The sequence below is a fragment of the Triticum aestivum genome, chromosome 4D (genome assembly GCF_018294505.1).
Source record: "Triticum aestivum cultivar Chinese Spring chromosome 4D, IWGSC CS RefSeq v2.1, whole genome shotgun sequence".
In the NCBI taxonomy this organism is placed as follows: domain Eukaryota; kingdom Viridiplantae; phylum Streptophyta; class Magnoliopsida; order Poales; family Poaceae; genus Triticum; species Triticum aestivum.
The window spans coordinates 486,051,696-486,057,392 of record NC_057805.1 but is presented as its reverse complement, the minus strand read 5'-3'; positions in this window follow the sequence as shown (position 1 = coordinate 486,057,392).

The following is a 5,697-nucleotide window of genomic DNA, read 5'->3' as shown; positions in this document are numbered from 1 at the left end:
GAACACGGAAACGAGAAAAGAGAACAAAACCGGTAACGAGGTAACTTGCATGGTGGACAAATTGTTCGTCCACGGGGATGCAATAAATCTCACCTCGGATGTTTGTGACATATCGCGAAGAAACAGGAATAGCTCACTACAACTGGAGGTTCACTCGAATATTTATTCGTGTGGGTATAGGGTCAATATGGGTGTCCACGGCTCCGATGTTGATCATTGATCGGAAGGGGTTTCGGGTCATGTCTATACTTCACCGAACCTATAGGATCACAAGCTTCAGGGTCATCTATCTGCTGAATACTAGACAGGGAGTCTGAGAGAAAATCACCGAAAAAGTTTCGGACAGCGGAAAAGTTCCACAGAGAGAGGTCATCGGATGAGTTTTGGTGAAACCGAAAAGTTGTTTCGGGATATACTATTAAGTCAAATTGATTTCGGCTCATGCCTGATAATTCTTGGAGGGTGCCAGAGTCATTCTGGAAACTTTCTGGAATTTTCCGGGATAAAAGGTGGAAATGCTCCGGAGCTGCGTGAACCACTTCAGATGCTTTTCGCAGATGAAAATCACTAATCCAGAATTGTTTCGGAATGCGTTGAAAATTATTTTAGTGGGTAGTGGAAATGTTTTAAGCCCACATAAATATTTTCAGTTCGAACGGATGCTGAAAAATGTTGTCGTGAATAGTGAAAGTGCTTTTTGGGATATTTATGGAAAGCCACCTTTTGGGGCCTTTTCCTAAAAGGCTTCTAGAAGGACTTGGGGATCAAGGAACCCCCTTTGGGGGGCCCCGTGAAGGTGGGACGTTGGAGGGTGCAGCTCCTCCATGGGGCTCCACTTGTCATCCCTTTATGCCCTTTATGCCCTTTACGTGTGACAAAGTGTGGGCATTTTGGGTTTTTCATGTGCTCCCTACCCCCTGGGTTTTCCTATAAATAGAGGTGGAGAGGCACTCTCCACACTCACTCTTTCTCACATACAAGTGCCATTGCAATGATCTGGCTTCTCTCTCCCTCCCCGCGAAATAGTTTCGTAGAACCGAAAGGCTGTCTGGGTTCCGGTGGGAACTAGTTCTGGACGGCGAAGCCCTGCCAGATAGATGACACCGTATGTGTGCAACTCTGTAGAGAGATCGTAGTTTCGTTCTTAGTTCGAGAGTGCCTCCCTAAGTGCTGTCCGTGTGACCGTCTGAGTTTCAAAGGTCCTCCCGAAGGGCTGTCTGAGTGACCGTCCGAGTTTCGAAGGTCCTCCAGAAGGGCTGTCCGCGACACCGTCCGGGGGACTGTTCGACCACCTCCCGGAGGGCTGTCTGAGGGACAGATGAGGGTATACATCCTCGCGGTTGGGAGGTTGTAAATCCTAGCTGCGGGGATCTGCACCGCCGATCGTCATCGACTCTACTTCCCGCTGCGCTACAAGTCGGTAACGAAAAGATCAAACCTTGTATGCAGTCTCCATAGTGGTCCTGGGCTGGGGCGTAAGTCGGAATTTTTTGTTTTCTGCTACGTTACCCTACAGTTGCATCATGAGCCGTGCTATGTCTAGATGCAGGTTGCGATCTAGAATACATAGAGATGTATGGGTGTTGCACAATATAATTTGTAGTAGATGAGTTCTATTACTAAAAATTATTTGTGCGGGTAGCAGATGAAATCTGTTACCCGATGTTCTTGTTGCTTCCCTGGAATTTGCATATTTCTGATCTTGATAACGTCGTGGTGGATTTTCAATGTTCTGGCAATCCGCAATCCTGATTGATCAACGAAGTGCTAACAGTTCGTTGAAATCCACCATAGTTAGAAAGAAAGATGAAATTTCGCAGACAAAAGGGCAATGCAGATATGATCTGCACGGGGGTCATGCGTATGACGAAGTTTAGTATGGGGTTCGAGATTTTATTCTCTCGTGCTTCATACAACCCACAAAGTTAATCTAGCGACATGAACTATCATACTTGATGATGGACGTTGGTAGCTTCGGTTTGTTTCGAAACCTTAGAAGCCACGAAAAACAAGTTTTTGCATGAATCGATTAGAGGCGTCTAACTTGGTTTTGCAGGAGGGTTTTGCATGTGCATGTGATGTGGTATAGTAGTGCTTATAATAATTTGATTATGTATGAAATGACTATATGATGTAAATTGATTAACATGACCTGCATGTCATGATTCGGCATGATGGCTGGAGCCATATGATTGTCACTTTAATGACTTGCGTGTCAACCTTAAGTAATGCACTTATTTTATTAGCTATAGAGATAGCAATATTATCTGGTGCATCGACAAGGTGGTGGCAATCTTCGTGAAGGTGAACACCGACGCAAATGCCGGAGACAAAGAAATACAAGACTTCTCCGTCAGAAAGGGCTATAGCATATCATGCTATTATGAATTGCCTGAGATGTTTATCCCTTTTGGTGCACCCTTTTTGATTGCACAGTAGTCGCTTTTTATTAGGGTGATCTCTCACTTAAATATCAAGTAGTTAGTGTTCTCCCAAGTGTAGCACCGTCACGGCACCTATCTTTTCGGGGTGCGCCATGGATCCATGGGTACGAACGATTAGAGAAGTGTGAGGCGGGTGAGGTCAGACCTCGCAGCAAGATCACTTGGTTGTCTTGACGTTCATGGCAGGATTGTCCTGAGCTCGGAACACACGCATTGAAAGATGAGCAAGAGTCACATAGAGATGTGATCGGCAAGTTGGCCTACCGATTAAAATTCCCGTTATGAGATGATGATTCAATGGCGATGAATAGAAGTCTGGATCTTGTATCACTCAAAATTAATTATGAGAGATATTGATTTGAGTGGGAGCGCACTGTTGAATTAACATGTTTAATTCTCAGTGCAATTAATTATGAACATTGTCTAAGTGTTTCTTACAAAATAGTTGTAGAATAATGGCTCGCGTTTCCACCTTCCCTGTTAAAATTGAATAGCCGTTAAATATCTGGTTAAAATTTTACAATTGGTAACGTAATGTGAGGATTGTCCTCAAAATTGCCGAGAAGGACTTTGTTCTATCGCATGCTTTCCGTATACTCCCGCTAAATGCAACGGATAATGAGACTCTCGTCCTTCGATCCAAAAGCTAGAATTCCGTTGCGGTCAAGTGCAATATGTTTGCTTCCATGAAACTCGAACTTGGAAAGTTTGGGATAGTTATGTGATATTCATGGAGATGAAAATTAATTTTCAGATACAAACAAAGGCTGAAAGATATGAAATATCCAAAGCAATGTTTGATTGCAAATTATTAGTAAAGTGTTTACTATTCATTAGACTGATAAGAGAGGGATCTAGAAGAACGCCTGTCATATAATGAAAGGTGAATAAAACAACAACTTAAAGAGAAAGGAAGTGTCCAAAGGGTGTTAGTATGACTTACACGCCTAGGAAGTCCGGGGTTAACGCCACTCTTAAGTTGGGTGCTTCTTTTGCGAGTAGGATAAATACTAAAAGTTAAACTGTTAGAAGTATAAAGGCAGAAAGAAAGATGACTGGAATATCCGGCTTATGTATGAATGTCATGCGAGTTATTGATGTATAGAAGGCTGGTAAGAAGAAATAGTTCTTGGGAATTATGATTAAACTTGTTAATCACTAATTCTTGGGTATTGTGAGTTGATCACAAAGATACCCGCTCGATTGCATTCTGTTGCGAATCCATGCAAGAACTACTACCGCCTAAAAAGACTAGCCAGGAATGAGGTTTTAATATGTGCTGGGAACATAGTAAAAGTTACTATACCTTCCATCAGTGTATTACCTATGTATTTTCTTTCATAATTCATTTTATAGTTTCTCACACTCTAGCCCTTTGCATAAGGTATCTTGCAAGAAGGTTTTTCATAAGAGAACTTTTGATGTTCAGTATTATGAATAAACGTAAGGGCCATACTTTCATTATGAATGAGATGTATGTTATGAATAATGATATTAATATATTACCTCTGTGTTTACTTTCATAATTCATTTTAGAGTTTCTTACACTCTAGCCCATTGCACAATGTTTATTGCAAAAGGGTTGTTCATAAAAGAACAATTGTTGTTCAGTATTATGACTAACATGAAGGGCCATGCTTCCATCCAAGATGGGATGTATGTTATGAATATTGATGGTAAATTGATACATCCCTAACACTGATGCTAAATGTCGCAAGACTATGAGAATACCACACATGTGTGACATTGCATTTGGTCACATTGGAGAAACCCGCATGTAAAAATTCCATTATGATGGATTTTGAAGTCGTTTGATTTTCAATCATGTGACACTTGCAACTTTCCTCCGAAAAGTGAAGTGACTGAAATACCATTCACATGCCATAAGGAATGAGCAACAAACTTGTTGGTGATCATACATTTTGATGTGTGTAGTTCAATAAATGTTGTTGCAAGTAGTGGATTTATATACCTTCAGAAATGACTCAAGTAGATATATGGATATTTGCTTGATGAGACGTAAGTCTGGATCTTTTGAAATCATTTGGAAGGTTTTCAAAAATGAAGTAGAAGTTATTGTAATAAGGAAATTATGTTTCTACAATTTGATTGCAGAAAGGAATATCTGAGTTACAAGTTTAGCGAATTTCTGATGAGTTGTGAAAAGAGTTTCATAACTTACACCTCACGGAACACCACGATGAGTGGAATGTCTGTGAAGATGTAATCAAACCATTTACGACATGGTAAGATCAAAGATGACATAAATAAATTTTCCATTATCACATTTAAAGAGTAATGCTTTAGAGGCTGCGGCTTTTACACTGAAAAGAGCTCCATCAGGTCTGTTGAAATGACGCCATGGTATGGTACGCCCAACCATGATATATCTTTTCTTAACATTTGGAATATGGGGCTTGTGTAAAAGGTTACATGCCTATTCAAAATCAGACAAGTGCTACTTTGTAAGTTATCCCAAGTCATTGGGTATTCCCCCACCACTATACCGAGGCAAAGGATTTTGCCACAAAACGGTATGCTTTTATAGAGAATAGTTCTTACAAAAGGTGAGTGGGAGGACAGTGCAACTCGACGAGATAACAAGTATCTTCTTCATCAGGTCAAAGGAAAGGAACCTTGGAACTAATTCCAGAGTTTCCTACTGCGACTGATGCGGAAGCCTCTACATGAGATGTATGGACTTCGTTCGAACTTGCAGCTGAACAACGTAGGCAAAGCTCGTGCAAACCTCTCAGGTGCACAAACGAGATATTGTTATTAGACAACAGTATACCTACGATACACAAGGAAGCGTTGATGGGCCCTGACTCCGGAATTGGCTAAATGCCAATATAATCCGAGATAGTTTCCATAAATGACCCAAGATTAAAATCTTGATAAACCCTCCGAAAGACCTAGAGTCTAACGGATTATAATGGGACTATAAACTGATACGGATAAAAATGTTTTATCCATTAAGCTCGACTTGTTGCAAGAACAAGTTCAAGGAGTTGACTACAATGAGATTATCTCACCGTAGAAATGCTTAAATTTGGTTCGGGTTAAACTAGCAATTAATACATATTTCAAACATGAGATATGAAACATGGATGACAAAAGAATTTCCATGAAATGGAAATACAACCTATGACTTGTATGTGATACAATCCAAAGTACTTTGTCAGTCCAGAGTATGCTAGTAAGTATGCAAACTTCAGAGTTCTAGCAATGGACATAAGAGAGCAAAATGGAG